Genomic DNA, 27,228 nt, shown 5'->3' on the forward strand with positions numbered 1-27,228 from the left:
ATGCAGAAAACCCCGGGTTCAATCCTGAATGACAAGGCAGGGCTGCCAAACTCCCACCTTAAAACCCGAATGGGTTGCTGGCAGTCAGACAATGCAGAGTTCTCAAACTTAATCCGTTCCAAAACCAAAGCGTTCCAAAACCAAGGCGCACTTTCCCATAGAAAGTAATGCAAAACGGATTAATCTGTTCCAGAACAACCTCTAAAGCAGCAATTTAACAGGAATTATACTAACGAGACCATTGATCCATAAAATGAAAGCAATAATCAATGTACTGTACTATAAAATAAATAAGACAGTATTGCAGATGATAAAAATTAAAATTATTATTATTATTCTTAGCTGCACTGATGATAGTCACTGTTTGAATGGGGGGCTTTTAGCCCTTTCCGTAGTCACATAATCAATCAATCAATCAATCAATCAATCAATTCGTCCATGCATCAGCAGCTGAACTGGGTTCACAAAAACAAATTAACTGAAAAAGCCTCAAAAACAAAAACGCAAAATAAATAGCAAAAACAAAAGCGCCAAACTTCTGTTTGACTTCCGAAATGTTCAAAAACCAAGGCACAGCTTCTGATGGGGGAAGGCGCCCCAGAAACAATCACCGACAGCCGCATCAGATGTCCGGCTTCCAGAAACCTGGAACACTTACTTCCGGGTTTTCAGCATTTGAGAACCAAGGCGTTTGGGAACCAAGATACCACCGTAAAACCCAGTAGATTTGTGGTATAAGAAGTTCCAGAGTTCCAGGGGAAAGCTGCGGGACATGCAGCGATTGGTACATAGCTGTCAACCGTCCCTTATTTGGCGGGAAACTCCCTTATCCCAGCACCGTGTCCCACTGCTGTCCCTTATTGATGATGTCCCTTAAATTTCCCAGGTTTCAAGGAAGCAGCTCCTCTCCCTCCCTCCCTCCCTGCCTGCCAGGGAGGAGGGAGGCTCCAACTGTGTTGCTTGGCTGTGTCGCTCACCCAATAAGGAGTCTAAGACCGACTGGGGGGTGGAGCTTGCATGCCTTGTGCTGATCAAATCAACTGCGTTGCCTGGGGACTCGCCTTTGCTCAGCGCTTCCCAGCGGAGAGGGGACGGTGGTTTTCCTTACCGCATCCCCTTTGCTGGGTTGCTGCGCTGTGGGAACCACTGCTTCAGGCTTCGTTTGGCTGCTGGCTGGGCTTTCTGCCTTTGGCTCGGAGGGGCTCAGAAGTTGAACATACCTGTGTCCAGAAAATCCCTTATTTTGGCTGCTGATCCCTTATTTTCGCGGCTGCTGGTCCCTTATTTTCAAATCTGTAAGTTGACAGCTATGGATTGGTAATGAACCAGGATGTGTGTCTCCAGATGTCTGCAAATGCAAACAGTATTGAGACTGGGATGGCCTATAACCATCCCAAAACCTTCCTAAACACAAACCATCACAAACATATTCACAGGGTCTTGGCACGAGACAGCCAACACGTAGTTTTTGCCTTGAGCAGAGGGTTGCCAACTGACCAAACAAGAAGGCAGCCCGGCCTGCTCTTGCGCCTCTGAAACAGAAGCCGGGTCTTCAGAAGTCTGCAGGCAACCTTCCAGCGAAAAGGTGCTTTTAAAAAATCTGCTGGAGCGTCTCTGCGGGAAAACCGCTGTTAAAAGCGCACGTGCACAGAAGCAGGGGCCGGCTGAAATGTTGGCAATGCTAGCCCATCCCCCGGTTGACACATGTAACATCAGTATTAAGCGGGTGAAGAAAGAGAGAGAGAGAGATGCCAAATATATAACCAGCTTTCCAAATTACCCGATTAACAGCCTCTGCTGGGAAATAACGAACATTAGTGAGTCAGAACAGAAAGAGTTGTCAAGCTGGCTGAGTTGCCTAAGATTAGATAATTAACTCTAATGTGCCAAACACTGGAGCTTTTATAAGAATTTTCTTTTTAAAACTTTCTGCAAGAATAGGAGAATCAGGCCTCTCTCCCTCTCTGGAATGCGACACACCAATTATCTGCTAGAGGATGGCAGAAAGAGCTTAAGGCTACAGGTGAACATGGAGAATGGTCTCTACATTTTTCTTGGTCCCCTGTGCTGGTTTGGGCCTGATGGGAGCCCGGAGAGCTCCAGGGTATTTTTTGGGGTGGGGGTGCTGGGTGAGGAGATTGCTCTGGGCCTCCTGTTGTAAAAAAAATATTGCCCTTTTCCCTTATGGGGTATCCAAGAGCCCATATAGAGTCCTTACATAGGTTCCCTATTGGTAGGAGAAAATAACAAGAGGACAACCAGAGAATATTGAGAAGCAAAGCAGCTAGTAAACTTGATCTTTATTGATCTGTTGCAACAGGGTGTTGCCTTCACACACAGGAGAGAGGAGGGACCCAGAAAAATGGCATGCAAGGCCTTATACAGTGGTGCCTTGCAAGACGAAAATAATCCATTCCGTGAGTCTCTTTGTCTTGCGGTTTTTTCGTCTTGCGAAGCATCCCTATTAGCGGCTTAGCGGATTAGCGCTATTAGCGGCTAAGTGGCTATTAGCGGCTTAGAAAAAGGGGGGGGAGCGGAAAAAGTCGCTAACGTTTTCGTCTTGCGAAGCAAGCCCATAGGGAAATTCGTCTTGCGAAGCACCTCGAAAAACGGAAAACCCTTTCGTCAAGCGGGTTTTTTGTCTTGCGAGGCATTCATCTTGCGGGGCACCACTGTAAAGACTTTTGAAATTCCCATCCTGTAGATGAAGACCACCCCCAGAAACATCATACATACATCACAGAAGGGGTGTAACCTAAGACCACCCCTGAGATACATCACACCTACATCACAGAAAAGGCGGTCTAAAACAGAAATTTGAATATTGTTTTTCTCCTGTTGTCGTTTATCTCCTGTCTGGCAGGTTACTTGATTGGATTGCCTGGGGACCCTGGCCATTCTTTTAAAACATTGGCTCAGTTTAGGAATCAAAATGGTTCCAGGTCGGTCTTCCTGTGCTGATCTATGTACGTGCTTGGTTGGTACACTTATGAACCTTACCATATATCTAAGACCATAAAATTCCTATCACACTCCCCTTCCTGCCCCTGTTCTCTAGAATCCCCTTCCTCCATCCATAACCAGACTTGGCCCTCCAGCTGTTTTGGGACTACAATTCCCATCATCCCTGACCACCGGTCCTGTTAGCTAGGGATGATGGGAGTTGTAGTCCCAAAACAGCTGGAGGGCCAATTTTTGGCCATGCCTACGAAACCTGACACAGAGCAAAGGCTTTTTGCGAGAAGCAGGCCACAAAATGCACCAGGCTAAGCAGGAGAAGGAGAAAGGCTGTCACAGGGGAAAAAATAAATGTTGATTTAATTTAAACAGAGACAGGAGCACTTATAGACGCCGAAACGGCTGCAGAGAACGCCAGAAAAGCGGCACAGAAAAGAAACAACGGACTCTGTGCTCATCCAATCTTTGTCGGCTATATAAAGGGCATCCGGGGGTTTAGGCACAGAGGAGGGGAATAGCCAGAGCTGCCTTGCCCAATTATTTGAGGCAGTGGCCTTTTCTAGCCTCACGTAGCAAAAATGCCCAAACGCACTTCATGCCATCACAGAGTAAGTAAATGAGGTGCAAGGAACCTTTGACCTTCCAGATGTTGTTGAACTATAATTCCCATTGCTACGGAAATTACAGGGGGATGTGGGCACATCTTTAAAGTTGTTAAATGTTACAAATATTATGCCTGAATGTATCCTTTCAACTTGACAGCTCAGGGAAGTTAAGGTTAAGGTAAAGGTAAAGGGACCCCTGACCATTAGGTCCAGTCGTGGCCGACTCTGGGTTTGCGGCGCTCATCTCGCTTTATTGGCTGATGGAGCCGGCGTACAGCTTCCGGGTCACATGGCCAGCAGGACTAAGCCGCTTCTGGCGAACCAGAGCAGCGCACCTAAACGCCCTTTACCTTCCCACCGGAGTGGTACCTATTTATCTACTTGCACTTTGACGTGCTTTCGAAATGCTAGGTTGGCAGGAGCAAGGACTGAGCAACGGGAGCCCACCCCGTCGCGGGGATTCGAACCGCCGACCTTTGGATCGGCAAGTCCTAGGCTCTGTGGTTTAACCCACAGCGCCACCCACGTCCCCCCTAGCTTTAAAAACAATATAAAATCAACTCCTTTGCCAGTTTCCTCCATTCCAAAGCTATTTTCCCCTTGAAAGGGACTCCAGGAAGTTCCCAGAGGTGACAATTGCTGAGCTGATTTTTGGCCATTGAAAGCCTAATCCTATCCCCAGACTTGCCAAGGGGTCCAGACATGCAAAGGAAGTTCTCTTGTACTTTGGGTGGTGGGACTTCAGAGGTGTTTGCCTATGCGAATCTTATACCTGGGTCTGCTTTTGCTAATCTTGTACCAAGGACTTGTTTGGACATGTTTGCCAAGGTTAAACCAGTGTAACCCCTGTCTACCCCTCCCCTTTTGTGACCCGTCAGTGATGTATCAATGATGCTGTATGAACTGTATTCTGGGATGTGGTGGGAAACTTTTAAAAGTCCTTGTCACCCCATCCTCGGGGTTCAAAATTCCTCTTTGGACCTGTTGCGCAATAAACTTTGGTCTACAGCTATTTGCTCTGGCTAGTGGCTGGACTCCTTCTTTATTCCGTAGGGACCCGCGGGCTCTGCCCGACCGGCTGGGTGACTGAGCAGCCTCACACCTAGATTTTTCCATAACACCATCATCCCTGGGCCATGCTTGCTTGGGCTGATGGGAGTTGTAGTTCAACAACATCTGGAGGGCCAAAGGGTTCCCCACCCATGAAATAAAGCCTGATGCAGACAGTGTGATAGGAATTTTGAGGTCTTAGATATATGGAAATGCTCATAAATGTACCAACCAAGCACGTACATAGATCAGCACAGGAAGACCAGCCTGGAACCATTTTGATTCCTAAACTGACCAAATGTTTTCTCTGCAAGGTCAAAGTGGGAAACCTCCCCATTGTCTCTTTCCTCACAAATCCTGTCTTAAGGGCACATAGGGTGTGAGCCTGTGACCTGGCCCAGGAACTAAGTATTTATCACTACAAAAGACTGGCCAGGCTCCCCAGGCAATCCAGTCAAGTAACCTGCCAGACAGGAGATAAACGACAGGAGAAACAATATTCAAATTTCTGTTTTAGACCGCCTTTTCTGTGATGTAGGTATGATGTTTCTGGGGGTGGTCTTGATCTACAGGGTGGCAATTTCAAAAGTCCATATAAGGCCTTGCACGCCATTGTTCTGGGTTCCTCCTCCTTTCCTGCAGGTGAGGGGAGGACCCTGTTGCAACAGATCAATAAAGATCAGGCTTACTAGCTGCTTTGCTTCTCAATATTCTCTGGTCGGCCTCTGTTATTTTCTCCTACCAATAGGGAATCTATGTAAGGACTCTATATGGGCTCTTGGATAGTCCATAAGGGAAAAGGGCATTTTTTTTTTACAACAACAGAGAAGAGGTCCTCAAACAAAGGAACTGCCCCAGTTTTCTCCAAGCTGGCACCTTCCCAGATGTTTCAAAACTACAACTTCCGCCAGCCTCAGCCAGCTCAGCTGTGCACACTTCACGATACTCCTGATAGATCAAGGTTTGTGTTGGTCTATGGCAAGCGGGGTGTGTGTGGGGAGAAATATGCAGGTTATTTCCCTTCCCCGCAACCTGTCTTTTCAAAGTGGGATTGCTTTTGTTGCGAATGTGAGAAGAAAACAGAGGACAGACATCGCACAAACAAGCAGCTGGCAAATGGTGGAGGGCAGACAAAGGAAGAGGGAATTTTCCTGAACTTTGAAGGAGAGAGCGACTCTGAAACAAAAACAGCAGGATATGAGGATGTGATGAAGAGGAAGAAAGATCAACAGCAGGTGTTAAAATAGCCACTTTTGGCGGACAGAGAGCTCCTCTTTAAAGTTGGGGAAAAGCATGTGGGGGATGGAGGAGATAAGAACTGTAAACATGGGTCAGATTGTGAGCTGCAGGATCACAAACGATTTCAGGGGGGAAGTAAGAAAATTAGTTGCATGCAGTCACAGTTCCTGGGTAGAATCCGCACCCAAATCTGGACAGCTGGTCCTTTGGGCAAGCTGTAAAAACCTCAGATGTTTTTGGCAGCACATAAACTGTTTGCCCATCAAAACGGACAGAATAACAGAAGCACAGAAAGCGAGAAGGAACTCCAAGGCTCATTTAGTCCAGGCTCCTGAAATGCAGACTCACAACTCAAGAATCCAGCTTCTGTTTAAAATCTCCCACAAAGGGGAGTTCATTGTCGGCAAGGGTCCGTATAGTTCAAGCTATGGTTTTCCCAGTAGTGATGTATGGAAGTGAGAGCTGGACCATAAAGAAGGCTGATCGCCGAAGAATGGATGCTTTTGAATTATGGTGATGGAGGAGACTCTTGAGAGTCCCATGGACTGCAAGAAGATCAAACCAATCCATTCTGAAGGAAATCAGCCCTGAGTGCTCACTGGAAGGACGGATCCTGAAGCTGAGGCTCCAGTACTTTGGCCACCTCGTGAGAAGAGAAGACTCCCTGGAAAAGACCCTGATGTTGGGAAAGATGGAGGGCACAAGGAGAAGGGGACGACAGAGGACGAGATGGTTGGACAGTGTTTTCAAAGCTACCAACATAAGTTTGACCAAACTGCAGGAGGCAGTGGAAGACAGGAGTGCCTGGCATGCTCTGGTCCAGGGGGTCACGAAGAGTCGGACACGACTAAACAACAACAACAAAACCCAAAATACGTCCAGATGTTCCAGATGTACAATGGGCAACACAGCAACAGTAGAATCATAGCAATGTAGAGTTTGACATGACCCCATCCAGTCCAACCCCTTGAAATTCAGGAATCCCAGCTAAAGAATTCCCGAGAGAGATGCTCTCCTGACCTCTGCCTAAAAACCGCCAAGGAAGGAGAGTCCACCACCTTCCGAAGTGGCGATGGTTTGGACCACAATCCTGCCACTGGCATGAGGGAGGGGGTGTGGTTTGGCGTCCCACTTTAGCAGTCCACCTGCGGCATTTTTTTGCAGCCTCTGCAGCTTCCAGACAAAACCCAAGTTCCCACTGAAGCAAAGTTTACTGGGTGGCAGCTGCAGAGAGAGAGAGAGATGGGATGGAAATTTACTTGGGCCGCCACAACATCTCGTGGCATCAGTGTGGCTCCCTGCCAAAGAGCTCTCTCTCTCTCTCACGCGCTATTTATTGTTTTCACTGACACAGATTTCTTTTGTTTGCAGGGAGGGAGCCCTGGGTTCCTCTCCTCTGAAATATCTTTGTTGCAACAACAGAGAGGCAGCCACGGCCAACAGAGGGGGTCTGGGTGGCGAAGATGTGATCCTCAGCATCGTTGGCTGGAAGAGCATTGAAGTAGGGCAGGCCCCACATTTTATGCAACGGGGGGGGGGGGCAGAAAGGCTGAAGGCTGGCACAGAGACTGGCAATTAGGAGCTCCTATCTGGACTTCCTGTTATTGATCACCTGCTTAAAGCTTCCCTCCTCTTCGCCACCTGTGGATTCAAACATTGCACCCGTGGGAGCTAATTATCAAGGGTCTGTAAACATGGCTGCAGCTGTGTGGGAGGCATTCAGAGGGGAAAAGAAAGCAAGAGTCCGGCTGGACCAGACTAAAGGACCGTATAGACAGGGATGATCACATGTGCCTCTCTCTATGGAGGGATAGTAAGGTAAAGGGACCCCCTGACCATTAGGTCCAGTCGAGGCCAACTCTGGGGTTGCGGCACTCATCTCGCTTTACTGGCCGAGGGAGCCGGCGTACAGCTTCCGGGTCATGTGGCCAGCATGACTAAGCTGCTTCTGGTGGACCAGAGCACAGTACAGAAATGCCATTTTCTTTCCCGCCAGAGCGGGACCTATTTATCTACTTGCACTTTGACGTGCTTTCGAACTGCTAGGTTGGCAGGAGCAGGGACCGAGCAATGGGAGCTCACCCCGTTGCGGGGATTCGAACCGCTGACCTTCTGATCGGGAAGTCCTAGGCTCTGTGGTTTAACCCACAGCGCCACCTGCGTCCCTCTATGGCGGGATGGTCTGCTCCAGTTCCTGTTTAGAGATCTGGGGAGGGAGATGCAGGTTCGGGAGAGGGTAACCAAACAGCAAATCTCCTATGAAGAAAGCTTGCAGCGCCTGGGACATTTTAGTTTGGAGAATAAGCGTAGAAATGTCCCCAATTGTGCATGGTATTTTTAAAAAACTGATGGAGAAAAGTTTTCTCCGTCACTCCTGACTTGCGACCACCCGAGGAAGCTGAATGTTGGAAGGTTCAGGACAGATAAAAGGAAGGACTTTTATCGCGCGGCGCATAGTTAAACTGTGGAACTCCCTTCCACAGTAGGCAGTGAGGGTCAACAACAGCAGAAGGTTCTCAGACATGGATTGGTTCTGTTATGTACTGGGCCAACAGGGGGATACTGTAGATAGTTTTCACTCAGGTCCACATATGCAGATAAGGGATTGAAGGTGACGATCAGTGATTGGATAGTTACAGAAAGTGGTTACAGTTGTGTTGTACTGGAGCTCTATATAAGCAGGCTGGCTGAACCCTTCAGTTCAGTTCTGTTCCAGCTTACAAATAAAGAGCTGTTTTGGAGAAATCGCTGCATCGTCTGCTATGTCCACCCACTATCTAACAGGTTCAATCCCAATCCAGTAAACAACAACAACAACAACAACAGAAACCAGTTTTGGCGCTCTTATCGCAAACATGCTCCCCAACCCCCAGCGTCTTCAAAGAATGCTTGCAGTTTTTGTTTTAATAAGATCATATGATACCTCGATTAACAAAAGTGATCTAATTTCTGTTGCAAAACCTTTTTGGCTCCTGCCTTCCTCAGCTGCTCTGTTGAAAAATGAAAGGATGCTACTGCAGATACAGAGATTTGAGGAGGGAGTGCTTCCTATGCTGGAAAACTAAAGGTTTTACATTCTCTTTTTTGCTCATAAAGCACAGGGGGCGGGGGGGAGAGAGAGAGAGACTGATGGTGGATCAGCTTGCTGATACGCATTTGCTTGTGCAAAGAAAACTGCAATGCAGGGTGAATCACAGTGTGAGTCAAAGATGCTTTGTGCCACCTAGTCTTCACCCAGAGAAGGATTTAAAACCTCTTGCAAGGTAGCTGGAGAAGGAACTTAAAAGTTGTAGCCACATACAGCACACTGTTAGAATGGGAGACGAAAGATGAAGAAGTAAAATCAGTCATGATCAAACGGGCACAAGATATAGGTCATAATATGATGGAAGATTGGGAAAGGTTATGGAAAATTGATTTAAAATTTACAGACTGTTCTTTGTTGAAAGAAAATTATATGAAGATGGTATATGTATAGACACAAGTACAGCTAGGGAAAATGTATAAAACTAGCTCAAATATGTGTTGGAAGTGTAAAGAAAAGGAGGGGACATTTTACCATATGTGGTGGGATTGTAATGAAATTAAATTTTTTGGGGAAATGATATACAATGAATTGAAGAAAATGTTCCATCTAACGTTTGCTAAGAAACCTGAAGCATTTCTGTTAGGGATTGTGGGGAAAGACCTGCCAAGGAAGTTGAAAAATATCTTCATGTATGCGACAAGGGCGGCGAGAGTCTTAATAGCACAAGGATGGAAGAATGAGGAAACTCCGACTAAAGAACTACGGCAAGAGAAACTGATGGACTATGCAGAACTGGCAAAAGTGACACACAAATTACGGGACAAGGATAACTGTGACTTTAAAGAGGAATGGGAACCTTTTACAAAGTATTTAAAGAAGCAACAAAGTGAACTGGACTCTTTGGCAGGCTTTGAATAAACACTCACAAACTTTTTACTGATAATAACCAGTCAGACATCTTAAGGATTTATACAATTTTGTAACATGCAGAGAATAGCATCTACAGAGAAAACAGAGATTGGAACTGAGGGAAGTCAGGGGGTGGGGTGGGAGGAGGGTTGTTTTATTGGGTGGTGGGGGGAAATGGGGGGGGGGAATTAAGGATGATATGTTTTAAGAGAATATGTTTTGTTTAAATTCCTAATAATTTTTTTTTTAAAAAAAAGTTGTAGTGCAATAGAAAAACAACATGAACCTGCAAAGAGAAGGCAGGCAGATCCCATTTTTGACACTTTAAAAGCACCTTGTCTCAACAGGCCATCAGATTATATTACTTATTATTATTAGGAATACTTTAAGGCTGCTTTAAGCAGCCTATGATCAAAACAAACGATAAACCTGCAGGGAGCCTGCCACAGACTCTGCTCACCTGCAATTTCTACTACCTGGCATTCAGAAGCATATCTTCTCTGCCAACGGAGAACAAATTAGCTATTGTTTCTGGCAGCTCTTGAAACTTTGTCCTCAGTCAGTCAGACCTGCCAGAGAACCTGCAGCCGATATCAAAAAACTTTCTGGGGCCTGCTATCACGACTACACAGTCTTCCATCTCCTTGGCTTCCTTTTAAACCTGCCTTCTTTCCGTATCTAGGCCATATTATTTTATTAAAATACTTTATTGAAATAGGTACTTCTAAAACACAAAACGATTCTCAGTCTCTCAAGGCACCTGATAGCGTATTAAAAATCACACAAAGACACACAAAATTCAGAGTCGCCAGCAACACACACCGATGCCCAGTGCTATTTTTTTAGGAGAAGTGGTGTCAGAACTCACCTGTAACGCCTTCCTTGCCTACCTGAGAGGTGCCGGAACTGAGTTCTGGCGAGTTCCAGCTGAAAAAAAGCCTTGTCGATACCAACCCCTCACTGCTTCCTTCTGTTTCAAGTTAGAAATCAGACTACCATTCAGTGTCCGAGATCACAGGGAGATTTTTAAAAAGACCTGATGAATGCAACACAGACCACCAATCGACCATGTCCCAATTTGGATATGCAAAATTTGCACAGACACACCCGAGTTTCCCTGCATTGGTTTTGCGCTCCACTCTGAATATAATCCAGCAATTTCCGCATGGGGCAAGGTGTCTGGGAAAGATCCACACCAACCCTTAAGCAAGTAATTACAGGATTTCTGTCTCTCGCTTTCCACCCCCCAATAGTACGTCTGGAAGCCTGTCTCTCTCATCCGTGACATGACAGCATTTCCAAAAAAGCAGCCTAATGTTAGGTGTACTCCTGGCATTCTGCCTAGGAAGGGAAGATAATAAGGGATAAGGGAAACAGATTCCCATGGAAACTGGGGCTGCCTCCAGTCTTCCCAGTGGGCCATGCTGGGAGCGAAGAACCCCGTTTTGTGCCACGGGCTCTGCTGGAAGACTTTGCGGGATGGGTCTCTTCGGGCCAAGTGTCAAGGCTGTCTCTGGATCAGATGGATTTACGCAAAGAGGCAGCAGTAGATCACCAGGCAGAGGGGATCTCTCAGCCTACTGCATCTGCTAATTAGAGGATGTTTATGCTCCAGAGGAAACGAGACGCTTGCTGCCCCCAGACAAACAAAAAAATTGCAGGTGCCAACATACTAAGAAACAGACAAATACATGCACAACATCCCATAATTTGGACCTATTGCAATTTCCACGTCTGAGGCGGATGTATAGCACCATATAATTGGAAGAGTTGAGACTTGCAGAGGGCAAGGAAAGGGTAGGAAAAGAAATGTAAAGTTCACATTTCTTTGAGGCGAAGACAACAAGAACAGATATGGATTTAAGTGCAGAGGAGGAGTGCGGTCTAGTGGTTGGAGTGTTGGATCGAGACGCATGTTCAGATCCCCACTCAGCCGCAAAGCTCATTGGGTGTCCTTGCGCCAACCTCTCAGCCTAAGAGCTGTTTAAAGATAAGATGGAAAGGGCTATTTTGACCTCCTTTGAGGAACGGAGGGATATAAATGTAATAAATAATAATAAGGATATATCTACCTTTTTAATTCATCAATTCCTTTTACTGGTCAGGAAGATCAGAGTCCTATATCAATGTAGTTGGGAACAGGGTTCAAATCCTGACTCAGCCATGATGGCTAAAGGAGGGATGCGATAAAGAGATTTATGAAGTTATGAATGGTTTATTTCCCACACACTACCATAAATAACACTCTTTGTGTTTAAAGTTTCGGAAGTATCAGATAGAAATGTTCTCAACATACATTAGAGCAGGCATCCCCAACCTTCGGCCCTCCAGATGTTTTGGACTACAGTTCCCATCATCCCAGGCCACTGGTCCTGTTAGCTAGGGATCATGGGAGTTGTAGGACAAAACATCTGGAGGGCTGAGTTTGGAGATGCCTGCATTAGAAGCACCTGATAAAATGGAAAGCATTTTTAACTCAAAACATAAACAGAAGGCCAAGTTCATAACTAAGCATTTATATAATGCAGTTCATTTATTTAAAAAAACTATATATGGCTGTATTGTAAAAAATATATTTACAACAAAACCATGCAGTGAAATCATGAAAGGTGTTGTTGTTTTTTTAAAAAAAGAAAGGAATTAAAACAAACAATTATCTCTCCCTCAAGACAGGTATACAAGAGACAGGAGATTCTGTGCCGTCGGGTAGACCGTGAAATATAATTGCAGGCTTACTTAAGTGCAACCAAACATAGCCAAAGCAACTGGTTCATACAATCAATACATGCCACTCCCTGCCACAAGGCATAGTGACCACTATTAGCTTAGAGGCTTGAAAAGGAAAGTTGACACATTCAAAGCAAGGTTACTAGTCCTCATTACCTCCTGCTACCTCCTTGAGCAGGATACGGGTGGTGCTGTGGCTTAAACCACAGAGCCTAGGACTTGCCAATCGGAAGGTCGGCGGTTCGATTCCCCGCGACGGGGTGAGCTCCTGTTGCTCGGTCCCTGCTCCTGCCCACCTAGCAGTTCGAAAGCACGTCCAAGTGCAAGTAGATAAATAGGTACCACTCTGGCAGGAAGGTAAACGGCGTTTCCGTGCGCTGCTCTGGTTCACCAGAAGCGGTTTAGTCCTGCTGGCCACATGACCCGGAAGCTGTACTCCAGCTCCCTCGGCCAGTAAAGCGAGATGCGTGCCGCAACCCCAGATTCGGCCACGACTGGACCTAATGGTCAGGGGTCCCTTTACCTTTTTACCTCCTTGAGCAGAGGCAGTTGAGCCTCTAAAGCCCCGTTTCCGGAAAACAGCCGCAGGAGAGCTCTTAAGCTCATGCCCCATTTGCCAGGAGTTGAGTGATTTATACTGGGCCGTCTACACATTATTTTGCTCCGTTAGTTGTTCTGTGATGCTTCTGCGATGTTACTGGAGAGGGGCAGCGAAAGTGAGACTCCCTCCAACCTTTGTGTTATGAAAAGTTGCAGGATTTGGGCAGGAAGTTACAAGACGTGCAACAACCGGAAACGAGGCGGTGCGCCCGCCCCAGAATGTTCTGCAGGCGCAAAGATTATACTGAAAGCATTCTCTGGTATATAGCCTGTCTAAAATCCATGCCACGTTCAGCACATGGCCCAGAACATGGTTCGCTGCACCGCAAGAGCCTCACGTTTCGTCTGCTCTGCAACCCAAGCAGCCCAGAAAAACTTGAGATTCCTGCAGGAAATGCTCTCCTTAGCTCTAAAGACCTCACCGCTTGGTTTATCTGCATTGCAGTAGCTGCGCTGCTACCTCTGAGCCCTTTCCACTGTTTGGATAGCGGTGCCGCTGGCAGTCCCTGCCTTAATCCTGCTACCAATTTCTCCTTGAAAGGTCCGGTTGCAGGCAGTTCAGATTTGCTTTCTCCTGCTTCTCTTCTCCAAAGCTACTCTGGTTTTGCAGAAAAGTCTTTCCCCCAAATCCAGGAGTTTTGAAAGGCACCAACCATCTTGTTGTACTCTAAAACATCTGGAGATGGGGGGGTTGGGGGGGAGAAGGCTGTTGAAATCTCAGCTGGCTTAGCAAGCATGGCTTTGTTGCTCAGGGCTTTTGCCAGAGGGAGAGAGAGGCGTTTAGAAGGCTCAAGACCAGGGGTCAGCAAACTTTTTCAGCAGGGGGCTGGTCCATTGACCCTCAGACCTTGTGGGGGGCCGGATTATATTTTTTTTGGGGGGGGCAAATGAACACATTCCTATGCCCCACAAATAACCCAGAGATGCATTTTAAATACAGTGGTACCTCAGGTTACATATGCTTCAGGTTACAGACTCCTCTAACCCAGAAACAGTGCTTCAGGTTAAGAACTTTGCTTCAGGATGAGAACACAAATCATGCTCCGGCGGCGCAGCAGCAGGAGGCCCCATTAGCTAAAGTGGTGCTTCAGGTTAAGAACAGTTTCAGGTTAAGAACAGAGCTCCGGAACGAATTAAGTACTTAACCTGAGGTACCACTGTACAAGCACACATTCTACTCATGTAAAAACACACTCATTCCCAGACCGTCCACTGGCCGGATTTAGAAGGCGACTGGGCCACATCCGGCCCCCAGGCCTTAGTTTGCCTACCCATGCTTGACAGCTACAGCCCAGAATTCCTGAAGGAGCGTCTCCACCCCCATTGTTCTGCCCAGACACTGAGGTCCAGCTCCGAGGGCCTTCTGGCAGTTCCCTCCTTGCGAAACGTGAGGTTACAGGGAACCAGGCAGAGGGCCTTCTCGGTGGTGGCACCCGCCCTGTGGAACGCCCTCCCATCAAATGTCAAGGAAATAAACAACTCTCTGACTTTTAGAAGACATCTGAAGGAAGGATGTGTGGATCCAGAATTGGCCTCCCCAGTCACTTACGGACTCACTGTTAGGATCCTGTTCATGGAAGACAATCTTACTCGGCTAGGAGTGATGGCGAAAGAAGATGATAGATTTGGGGTCTACGGCCAATTTCATGGACGTGGACTTCATGGAACGCCCTTGGGAAGATGCCTCGCATGTTATGCTCCCTTCCTCCCCCCCCCCCCCGTTGGTCCAACACTTCCACCGTCATGCTCCCCCAAACCAGGCACCCATCTGGCAGGTGGAGGTGCATAGTGTCATGCGTCAACTGATTGCTAGGTATCCTTGAAGCAGCAGAGAATGCAAATACTTTGGAAATTAAGAGTATCTTTAATAAAAGTTATGTAAAACAGATGAAAGAGGTTCTGAGAAGAAAGGGGTTCTGAGGCTGCCCGATTGACCCCAGAAGGGGCAGAACTCCACCTGTAGCGTGGCCACCTGGGTGTTTGGCTGAAAGGCAGGACAAAAGGACAATGGTCGAGCATCACCTGTAGGAGGGCCCCCAGTTCCCAAATCCTGTCTTATAAGTGTAAGTCTTTTTTTCAAGAAACGTACAGTGGTGCCCCGCAAGACGAATGCCTCGCAAGATGGAAAACTCGCTAGACGAAAGAGTTTTCCGTTTTGGAGGTGCTTCGCAAAACGAATTTCCTATGGGCTTGCTTCGCAAGAGGCATTCTTCCAATCATTATATTCAGCTCTGCCTTTGACACAGCCACTACAGAGGCATCAGGAAATTGATTTGATAGTTTGTCAAGATACTGTTCTAACTGAGCCCAGGTATTTCTTATCAGTCTTTTCTCTCTTTGTGGGGGTAGGTATACGTTAATCAGCAGCAAGCTGTGGGTTCTCCACTGTACTTGCACAGCTGTGGCCAGATGAAGACGAAAAAACCGCTAGACGAAGAGACTCGCGGAACGGATTCTTTTCATCTTGCGAGGCACCACTGTATGCGCAGCATGAACCCACATGCTCGACATGTAGAAGAAGAAGAGGAGTTTGGATTTGATATCCCGCCATTCACTCCCCTTCAGGAGTCTCAAAGCGGCTCACATTCTCCTTTCCCTTCCTCCCCCACAACAAACACTCTGTGAGGTGAGTGGGGCTGAGAGACTTCAGAGAAGTGTGACTGGCCCAAGGTCACCCAGCAGCTGCATGTGGAGGAGCGGAGACGCGAACCCGGTTCCCCAGATTACAAGACTACCGCTCTTAACCACTACACCACACTGTAGGGGGTTCTTCCCACCCCATGCAAATCTTTCCTTCCCAGGATCTCAAGGTACTGCACATCGTTCTCCTCCTCCCCATTCCATCCTCAGAACAACCCTGTGAGGTAGGCTCCATAGCTGTCACCGTTTCCCCTTTTTTAAGCGAAATTCCCTCATTCCGAATAGGATTCCTCGCAAGAACAGGAAAAAGATGACATCTATGGTAGGCTGGGCTAAGATATGGCAACTGGCCTGACACTGAGGTCCAGTTCCGAGGGCCTTCTGGCGGTTCCCTCGCTGCAAGAAGCCAAGTTACAGGGAACCAGGCAGAGGGCCTTGTTGGTGGTGGCACCTGCCCTGTGGAACGCCCTCCCATAAGATGTCAAAGAGAAAAATAACTACCAAAATTTTAGAAGACATCTGAAGGCAGCCCTGTTTAGGGAAGCTTTTAATGTTTAATAGGTTATTGTATTTTAGTGTTTTGTTGGCTGCCTGAGGATTCAAACCCTGCCCTCCCAGGTCCTAAGTCAGACACTCTAACCATTGCTCAACACTGTTGTTGGTGTAAATTGTTTTTGTTTTGTTCTTTGTTTTTACCTTTAGGTAAACCGCTTTGTGGGGTTTGTTCACTTTTGCAATCAAGCAGCGTATAAATTGTACGAAACAAATAAAATAAACATTCCGTGCGGCGCTATTAAATTCGTTCCCGCTCGACGTGGCGACTGTGACCCAGCAACTTGGATGGTTTTGAAAGTGGCACAGCAGCGGGTTGGGCTAGAGGACCTCTCACCACTCAGGAAGACCCGTTTGATAATGTGCTTCGCACCGGGAAGCTGGAAGGGATTTTAACGCACCAGTTCATCACATTGCCCGGAGCAAATATTTCAGCAGGAAACCTGTCCTGTGTTCCCGCCCCTCTACTCTTAACACAGTGCAAAGGCATAATAAGGCCTCAGTTCCAGGCATGAGATGTGGAGGAGATGCAGAGGAGAGATTTAAATGAGGAGGAAAGTCAGGGAGGAAGAACAAGGTGCTAGCTGCTCCTTCAAGGAGAGGGTGTTGGCTGCCTTGAAGAAACTGCTTCCTGTTTCTCAAGCAGGGTGTGGACTTTCTCCAGCATTAAGGGAACCCCTCCAGGGCAACTTTTGCCAATCTGGAACTCTCCAGATGTTCTGGGTCCCCCATCAGCCCCTTTGGGCAAGCGTCCGGAGAAAGATCAAAGAAAGCCCTTCTTCACACAGCGCAAACTGCGGAACTCCCTGCCACTTGAAGGCAGCGACAGCCACCAAGCTAAGACGGCTTTCAAAGAGGATTGGAGGACCAGAAGCATTTTTACTTGGTATTATAGGTCAGGACATTAATAGGCAAGATGTTAAATTGTTTTTATATGCAACAACTGCGGCAAGAGTATTGTTAGCCCAGAAATGGAAACAAGAAGAAAGTCCAACGAAAGAAGAATGGCAGATGAAATTAATGGACTACGCAGAATTGGACGAAATGACAAGAAGGATTCGAAACCTGCGGGACCAGAGATTTACAGAAGATTGGAAGAAGTATATGAATTATTTGAAGAGCAACTGCAATCAACAAATTACACTAGTAGGACTACAGTTACAGATAGGTAGCCGTGTTGGTCTGTCATGGTCAAAACAAAATAAAAAAATTCCTTCCAGTAGCACCTTAAAGACCAACTGAGTTAGTTGGTCTTTAAGGTGCTACTGGAAGGAATTTTTTTATTTAGTAGGACTACAAGAAGTTTTGTAAGGAGAAATATACAAAGTGTTACAAAGGAGAAAAAGATAGAGATATTGGTTATGAGTTTGAAATGTAATAGGGAAGATAAGAAACGCATACTAAGAGATTGGATTGGAAAATTTTCAGACAGGACCGATGGAAGTCAAAAAAATTGAATAAGATGTAGAAGTATGTTTAATTACTGTTTAAAATGATAGGCTAAAAAAGTAATAAAAATTTATATATATTAAAAAAAAGAATTCAGAGAGGATTGGAGGAATTGGGGGAGGAGAAGGCTATTGAGGGCTACCACCCACAACGGGTCTGCTCTACTTCCACAGTTGTGAGGCAGCAACACTTCGAGCTCCCAGTTCCTGGGAACCACAGGCGGCGAGAGATGTGGCTTTTAGTTTCCCAGTGATCTGGATGGCCACTATGAGAACAGGAGACTGGAGATGGGCCATTGGTCTTCTTATGTTCTTACGAATCCAAGCGGATAGCTCAGTTGGTTAAAGTGTGGTGCTGATAAAATGCCAAGGTTGCAGGTTCAAATCCCGTATGGGAGAGCTGCGGATTCCTGCATTGCAGGGGGTCGATGACCCTCAAGGTCCCTTCCAGCTGTATGGTTCTATGAATCTGCATTAAGGCGGCCTGCAGCCCACATTGCATGGTTTGCAAAGTCTGTGTGGTTTTAAGCACACACACACAAAAAAAACACGAGCAGAGTTTCCATGGCTTCAGTGCACGATCTGTATTGTTAAGAGGAGCGGACCACAGTTTTTCTCCAAGGATTTCAGCAACAGGATTCCGGATAGAGAGACTTCTGCAAAGCCTGTAATTTATGAGCTTGCAGGGCTGAGCATTCCTTCCGAAACCACTTCACAGAAGCTTCCCCCCACCAACATCCCTTTTGGCAAGCAAACACACACACACACACACACACACACACACACACACACACACACACACAACTGACTCAACTGACACACTCCAGACTACAAGACTGAAAGAAGAGCAAACTGAACAGTGTTACCCCAGATTGCCAGAATTGTAGAGCTGTAAGGACATCTTCTAGGCCACGCAATAGACCTGATCTAACTGTGCAATTGGAGGCAGTGAGAGATTTGACTTTCTTGGGCTCCATGATCACTGCAGATGGTGACAGCAGTCACGAAATTAAAAGACACCTGCTTCTTGGGAGAAAAGCAATGACAAACCTAGACAGCATCTTCAAAAGCAGAGACATCACCTTGCCAACAAAGGTCCGTATAGTTCAAGCTATGGTTTTCCCAGTAGTGATGTATGGAAGTGAGAGCTGGACCATAAAGAAGGCTGATCGCCAAAGAATGGATGCTTTTGAATTCTGGTGCTGGAGGAGACTCTTGAGAGTCCCATGGTCTGCAAGAAGATCAAACCGATCCATTCTGAAGGGAATCAGCCCTGAGTGCTCACTGGAAGGACAGATCCTGAAGCTGAGGCTCCAAGACTTTGGCCACCTCATGAGAAGAGAAGACTCCCTGGAAAAGACCCTAATGTTGGGAAAGATGGAGGGCACAAGGAGAAGGGGAGGACAGAGGGCGAGATGGTTGGACAGTGTTCTCGAAGCTACCAGCATGAGTTTGACCAAACTGCGGGAAGCAGTGGAAGACAGAAGTGCCTGGCGTGCTCTGGTCCATGGGTCACGAAGAGTCGGACACGACTAAATGACTAAACAACAACAACAGCAATTGTGCAATGCAAACCACGCCCAGCTGAAAACTAAGACACACTAAGTATTCGCCTGCAAAATTCTGGGGAACAGCAGTAGCCAGGGTGCTCACATTTTTAATCAGAGAAGCCTACTTGGTCCCCCTCCGCTGCTACCATGGCAACCTGAATCTCCCTAGCTGCCCTCCTTCCCCAAGTGATCACCGTAATCAGCGAACACATCATAAATCTGACATCTCCAAGCTGCAGATTTGGTTACATGAAGTCACTGAGCCAGCTCAGAGTGAGGGCAGCAAAGCCCCTCGCTCTGAATAGGCGTTTGAGGAGGCAGCTGAGCTGTGGTCAGCTCTGTCCCCAACCGCTCATTTGTCCCCCTCCGCTAGAAATGGTCAAAATTGCTTTTTACGCGAGTGAGAAATATTAGTGATCCTACCCTGCCTCATTCAATCTCCCTCCCCCCATTTAAAAACCGGCTGGGGTCTACGATACTGAATAAAGGCCCCCCCAAGTTGTTAAGAACATCCAGGTTTTAAAAACCTCTCTTGCAAAAAACTCGACTGCCTCTTTGCCTCGCTGTGTTTTGAGACTGTAGCAAAAACAAGCTGGAACAGTAAATCAAATACCTAAAAAAAAAAAAAAAATCCAGGACAAAAAGAAAGAAGGCGTTCATGTTCACCTGGAATCAGGTGCAACGTGACTTTTCGTCTCCCCTCCAATAAGTCTCCGTTCACACACAGCTGCAACATTTTATGCACAGCGACTGCGTTTATGTACACACTGCTAGGGAGACAGAACAAACCTGGTTGGAGCATAATTGTCTGTCGCTCGCTCTCAGGGTCCCGTTTCCATGGCTTCGTGCCAATCGAACAGACCGTATGGAAACTTACAGCCAAGATGGCCACACGTCGTTTTTAATTGGGGGACGGGATATCTTCTAGCTAGCCCATGGGCAAAACCTGTCCCACCGGATCTCCCCATTTGATAGAAAGGAGTTTTCTTTCTGAAATCACACTCATTTCCCTTCCATATGATTTGTTCTATTTGTTGCTTACTCAAACGCAAATTAGGATGGTGTTTTGTTTTTTTGAAGCATGCAATACCAAACGTGAAATACCTCGGAGGACAGAAGGGCCTTATTCACTGAAAGGTCTCATCCTGCAATGCACACAAAAAAGGAAGCCCATCCAAAATCCGATGCACCTGAAACTTGCACAAGGCAGGATCAAACTGGCGAACCTGCTTTGTGCTGGATCTCCCCTCCCATCCTGGCAGGGAACTTGGACAGGCGCCACCGACATGTCAGAGTCGGCTCACTGCGATGGGGGAGTATAATTGTGGCCTACTGGGCCAAAAAAATAAAAAAAAACCACTCATCATTTAAGAGAGGCAGTATGGTGCAGTGGTTAGAGTGTTGGACTAGGACCTGGGGGACCAGGGTTCAAATTGCCACTTCACCATGAAGCTCATTGGGGGACCTTAGGCCAATCACTGCCTCTTAGCCTAGCCTACTTTACAGGGTTGTTGTGGAGATAATAATAATAATAATAATAATAATAATAATAATAATAATTTATATCCCGTCCTCCCCAGCCGAAGCCAGGCTCAGAGCGGCTAACAACAATAAAAGTAACATAGGAGCCAGTTTTTCCTCCTTGGGGGAGAAGTGCAATAAATAAATGAAAATAAATAAAATTTGAATAAAAAGAATGAATCAAATACATTTAACCCCAAGGAAGCAGGCGATGAAAACTGTCTCATCATCACCACTGCCTCAATTGTTTGGGTATAATCTTAAAACTACTCATCAGTTTCTAGACGCAATTATTCCCTGTTTATCACCAAACAGAGAGGAAAATCACGGTAGTCGAATGTGATTCATTCATCCCATGCCAGTGGAAAAGGTTTCAGGACGTTTCATGATAGTCATAGAATTGTAGCGTTGGAAGGGGACCCCTGATGATCATCTAGTCCAACCCCCAGCTATGGGGCTTGAACCTGAAACCTTGGCGTTATCAGCACAGCGCTCTAACCAACAGAGCTATCCTTCACAGAGCTCTCTGTGCCAGGCTGCATGCCCCAGCCACCCAAGGATCAGTGCCGCCGTGGCACCGGAATATTTAGGGGATATTCTGATTTAGGGGCATTCAGACACAACCCCACAAATGGAAGCTTGGCCTCCAGCGCAGACCGTCTACTGGGAACATGCCTGTTTGAGAGCAAAGCACCAAGACAATATCTTAGCTGTGTAACATGAAGCGGCAATAAGTCTCACGGCGGGCATTTTTCATTGATGCGCCTAAAAATAATGCCAGCCATATTTAACATTAGGGCGTGAGTATATACATAGATAACCTCATTATTCTGCACATACTCAGCTCCTTGTTCCAAATTTGTGAGCAGTCGCTATTAATAAGCTTCCTAAGGCTTCGGCCAAATCGTCTACAGACACTTTTGATTTCCAAAAGGGACGGTCTTGTACAGCTCATTGGCTTCTCAGGCAGAAGGAAATTCTAGGTTTAGACCCCTGTTCGGTGAATTGGGATCACATACAAATTATCCGAAATACCTGCATTAAGCTTAACGTTTCTTCCTAAATACGGTGAATCAAGGTGGTCTACAATTTGCCTTCGCAACAACCTTGTGAGGCAGGTTAGGCTTAAAACGGGCATAGGCCAACTCGGCCCTCCAGATGTTTTGGGACTACAACTCCCATCATCCCTAGCTAACAGGCCCAGTGGTCAGGGATGATGGGAATTGTAGTCTCAAAAAACATCTAGAGGGCCAAGTTTGCCCATGCCTGGGCCGAGTTTGTCCAGTCTGCTTCACGGCCGAGTACCCAGCCTTGAGACCTTGGGCAAGAGCTAAAACTATTTGCATAATTGGTTGATTAGAAGAGAATAATGGTAAATAAATCATAGACAGGAATCAAAGTGAATGTCCAACTGTCTAAAAAGGGAGCATTTGTCACCATTTTAAACCATGGACTGATGTTACAGGAATGAGATGAGGACTCCTGATGGTCTAAGTAATCTAACTCTACTTAAATATGTACCATGTTGGGGTTTTTTTGTATTTCTATTGTTTCTGTTGTATTGATTCATTCAATTTACTTCAATAAAGTAGGGGGGGGGGGAATATGTGGACTCAAATACCCTTTCCCCCCACTTTTTTCTTTCTTTTACAGCAACCCAATAAACTATGGGGTTTTTCTGCACACTCTCCAAATCAGGATCATAAACAAGGACCTTGTCTAGTTTTACGAGTCAAAGCCAAATAGGATTTCGCTGGCATGGAAGTTTTTGTTTTTATGACACCGATATCCTGCCATTCCTAGTAAAGGAGCTCAAGGTGGCAAACAACAAACGACCAAGCATCTTTAAAACACAACCAGTATGGATACAGACTGGGGAAGACCCCTGCTTTGAAAGGCTTGCTGAAAGAAGGTGGTTTTCAGCTGGGGCCAAAAATATAAGAGAGATGGTCCCTGTTTAATATTCATGGGGAGGGGAGTTCCGAAGGGCAGTTGCCACAATACAAAAGGCCCGATTACTTCATGGATCTCCTGATAAAATGGTACCTGCTGGAGGCCCTGACCTAGAAGGATAGAATTGTAGAATTGGAAGGGACCCCCGGGGTCATCTAGTCCAACCCCCTGCAATGCAGGAATCTCAGCTAAGGCATCCATGACAGATGGCCATTCAACCTCTGCTTAAAAACCTCCGAGGAAGGAAGGAGAGTCCACAACTGCTTGTGGACGTCTGTTCCGCTGTCCAACAGTTCTTAATGTCAGAAAGTTCTGATGTTTAGTCAGATTCTCCTTTCTTGTAACTTGAAGCCGTGGGTTCGAATCTTACCCACCGGAGCAGGAGAAAACAAGCTTGCTCCCTCTTCCACGCGACAGCCCTTAAGATGTTTGAAGATGTAGCGCAGTGATCAGTGTGGTGTAGAGGTTAAGAGCAGGGAACTCGTAATCTGGGGAACCGGGTTCGCGTCTCCGCTCCTCCACCTGCAGCTGCTGGGTGACCTTGGGCCAGTCACACTTCTCTGAAGTCTCTCAGCCCCACTCACCTCACAGAGTGTTTGTTGTGGGGGAGGAAGGGAAAGGAGAATGTTAGCCGCTTTGAGACTCCTTCGGGTAGTGATAAAGCGAGAGATCAAATCCAAACTCCTCTTCTTCTACAGGTCTTTAGATGCAAACTTCATTTGCTGCACTGGTTTCACTAGACCATGCAACCACATCACCCATTTAAAAGCGGGATTTACAAGATCATTTTTGTTTTATAAGTGTGGACAAGCAGTTGTTAGCCACTTTGAGACTCCTTCGGGTAGTGATAAAGCGGGATATCAAATCCAAACTCTTCTTCAGCTGTGTATATAAGGGGTGAGAGTTTTGTTCGCCAGTACCAGCACCCTGAACTTAGCTGGGTATGTACTTAGCTCAGATGCAACAGCACACTATGGTTTGCAAGAAACCAGAAAGCAGCTGCTTAAGAGGAAACACAGGAGCGAGGAGGAGGAAGAGATGGGAGCACAAGTCCTATGCTCAGCCATGAAACACCAAACCATATCCTGGCAAATTGAAAGTGTTGGTGCTGACAGCCTCAAAGGCACAGTAGACCTGAAGGAGTGTCTCCACCCCCATCGTTCTGCCCAGACACTGAGGTCCAGCGGCGAGCGCCTTCTGGTTCCCTCCCTGCGAGAAGCCAAGTTACAGGGAACCAGGCAGAGGGCCTTCTCAGTGGTGGCACCCACCCTGTGGAACGCCCTCCCACCAGATGTCAAAGAGAAGAACAATTACCAGACTTTTAGAAGACATATGAAGGCAACCCTGTTTAGGGAAGCTTTTAATGTTTGATGTATTACGGTATTTTAATATTTTGTTGGAAGCCACCCAGAGTGGCTGGGGAAGCCCAGCCAGATGGGTGGGGTATAAATAATAAATTTATTATTATTATTATGGCATTAAATGTGAACTGAACTGCTACCTGTTCTGGAGTGACCTGCACACTTTTGTTGGAACGCACACGAACCGCGCAATCCTAAGCCCTCTTACTCAAAAGGATGAGGCAGCGGGGGGGTAGTGGTTAGAGCGTTACGCTCACAGAGGGTGACCTTGGGGGCCAGCCTCTCAGCCCATCCTACCTCACAGGGCTGTTGTGGGGTTTAAATGAGAAGGGGGGGGGGAACCATGCATGCCACCTCGAGCTGCTTGGAGAAAGAGCTGGGATATAAATGCAGCAAATCTATAACTAAAACCAAAAAGCAGAATTCATTGGGAGCAGCTTGCATAGGGATTGCAATTCTCCACAAGGCCCTTCTCATGCATTGAGTCACACAAAGGGGAAAACCTATCTAAAGGGGACTATGTGCTTAGGCTCCCCACCAGATCCTAGATCCCTGCGAAGGGGGATCCTGGACTGATCTGCTGCCAAGAAGGTGCTGTTAAAGGGCCTGCGAGACAGAGCTGTTAGGCCTTTGGCCAAGGCACAGTCTGACCCCCTCCTTTGGTAATCTTCCTTCTCCTCCTGCGATGAGGCTACATTTTAATATTTTACTGTTTCAATATTTTAACGTTGTATTTTAATTTTGTTTTTAAGTTGGATTCATTCAGCTTGTTTTTTATTATTGCTTGTTAGCCGACCTGAGCCCGGCATTGGCTGGGGAGGGCGGGGTATAAATAAAAATTATTATTATTATTACTCTAGCCCAATGGTTGCCATGAATTTGATTTTGAACTGATTTTAAAATGAATTGATTTTAGAACGCTGTGTTACTTTTATTGGTGTTAGCCGCTCGGAGCCCGGCTTCGGCTGGGGAGGGCGGGATAGAAATAAAATTTTATTATTATTTATATTATTAAAAAGAAGGAGCCTTAGGCAGCTCTCTCCACCCACCGGGTGCCCAGCTGTGCCCTCACTGAAGTTGCTCCTTCTGTGCAACTGTTAGAGTGGTCCAGGTGTGTCCGCGAATCTCCTTCACACTTCTTGACTTCATCACAGTGAAGTTTGCGTTAACTCCAGCCTCTACCAACCTAGGGGGCTGATGGGAGATGTGGTCCAGACCATCAGAAGGGCGCCAGCTTGGCAACAGGCGGGCATAGGGGTCGCCATGCCCAAAGGCTACCCGGAAACGGCGAGTTTCGGGGGAGTAAGATGTGGCAACACGGACTGGTGTCTCGGATAGGACATCCATGGCTCCTTAAGTCACCACAACGAGGCAAAACCTCCATGTACAGGGGGAGTATATCTCCAGAGGACCCTGGGAGAAATGGGGAGGGTGGGTGAACCTTGCCTTCACACCCCCAACTCACCTCTTGCTTGCAAAAGCATCCCAGAAGCATCCCAGTCCTGTCTAGGGAAGCTTTTAATGTTTGATATATTACAATATTTTAATATTTTTTGGGAAGCCGCCCAGAGTGGCTGGGGAAGCCCAGCCAGATGGCTGGGGTATAAATAATAAATTTATTATTATTATTATTATTATTATTATAGAAGCACCTGGCTGGTTCCTCTCCAGGATAGAATCCTGTGCTGGACTAACCTTGGCCGGATCCAACCTGCCCCTCTAAAATCCCATTTACCTGAAAGTAAACCTCGCTAAATATCCCGAGGAGATGGGGACAGCTGGGGCGGAACTGAAAGGCTGTATGTAGCAAGGACCAGCAAGGGCACTACAGCAGTCTAAACGAATTATTTTTTTTTAAAGCAACATTTCAAGCGCAGAAAAGCGTTGCAGATGTGTTGCTCACGAACAAAGGTCTATGGGCAAGTAACACCGGGGAACGGGGAGCGCGAGCAGCACCAACACAGAAACTGAAGACGAGCAAGTCAGAGCCAGTGGCTCATCCACCTCAATGCTGCCCACACGGGCTGGCAGCACCTCTGCAACACGTTTAACAGCCCTACCGGGAGATGCCGCGGATCAGACCCGCCACCACCGGGCTCCGGCCTAAGCGTTTTGTACGCTGCCCATCTCCCGCTGACCGCCGGCACCGTCCCTCCGCAGCGGCAGACAATGCCAGCCTGAGCTGCGCAGGATTCGAACTCGGAACCTTGGACAAGACAAGGGCAGGCGCTCTGCCCGCTGAAGCCCCGCAGCCCCCGGTTCTAAGCAGCGACCCGGGGCGCAAACGGGGGGCGAGGGGCGCCTTCTCCCAGCTGAAGAGGGGCGAGACCCCGCAGCCCCCTAAAATAAAGGGGCCACCACCCCCAATGCCCTGCCTTCCAGCCCGCAGGAATCCAGCAATGGCAGGTGGGCAGAAGCGGCTCCTTACCTGGGGAGGAAAAGCCGGTCCGTCTGGAAGAAGCGGCTGCCAAGCGCGAAGGGGGAAACCGGAGAAAGGGAGCCAAGCGCGGCGCTGTCAGCCTCTCCCGCCGCCGCCGCCTCTTCTTTATGAATGAATGACCGGCTCAGTCAGGAGCGGGGAAAGTGAGCAGGTCGAGGCGGGGGCCACGCCCCCCTCGCGGAGCCGTCACAATGGACGGGGCCCGCCCACCTCCTACGTCACAAAGTGAGGGCGGCCTCCGCTGGGCCGGACCACGCCCACGCCTCCCCGAGCCTCCTCTTGGCTCCGCGGCGCCGCCTCGTGGCGAAGGGTTGAGGGTGCAACTTTCAGGGGTTTTGTTGAGCTGGAAGCATGGGCTGCGCCGGCTTACTCGGGAGTAGGCGTGTGCAAGAACCAGCGCATCTGATTTTTGTTTGGCCCAGCTTTTTCTTGGAGATGTTCCACTTTATTATTGTGGTTGTTGTTGTTGTAGTTGTAGTGCTATGGGCTATTATTAAAATGAGGCTGCATTTTAAATTGTGTTTTTAACCTGCGTTTTAAATTGTTGGCTTTTTTCCTCTCCTATTATGTTTTTATTGCAATTCTACTGGTGTTAGCTGCCTTGAGCCCAGCTCTGGCTAGGGAGGGTGGGGTATAAATAAATAAAT

At 47.3% G+C, this 27,228-nt stretch overlaps 1 protein-coding gene across 3 annotated transcripts in view; it reads right to left on the reverse strand.

Moving 5' to 3' along the window:
• The window catches only part of RELT (RELT TNF receptor), an 83,287-nt gene extending 56,458 nt beyond the window's left edge, over nucleotides 1-26,829 (reverse strand). The window contains exon 1 of one of the 3 annotated variants that reach the window (XM_081860556.1): nucleotides 26,570-26,829. The gene's annotated coding sequence lies outside the window, so the exon portion shown is untranslated. Of the gene's footprint in view, nucleotides 1-10,679; nucleotides 11,220-26,569 lie in introns of those variants that run through there. The other 2 variants (XM_081860558.1, XM_081860557.1) reach the window with 2 other exon arrangements.
• Between the last annotated feature and the right edge of the window lie 399 nt (nucleotides 26,830-27,228).

This window comes from Podarcis erhardii, assembly GCF_964252035.2.
Source record: "Podarcis erhardii genome assembly, chromosome: 4".
In the NCBI taxonomy this organism is placed as follows: Eukaryota; Metazoa; Chordata; class Lepidosauria; order Squamata; family Lacertidae; genus Podarcis; species Podarcis erhardii.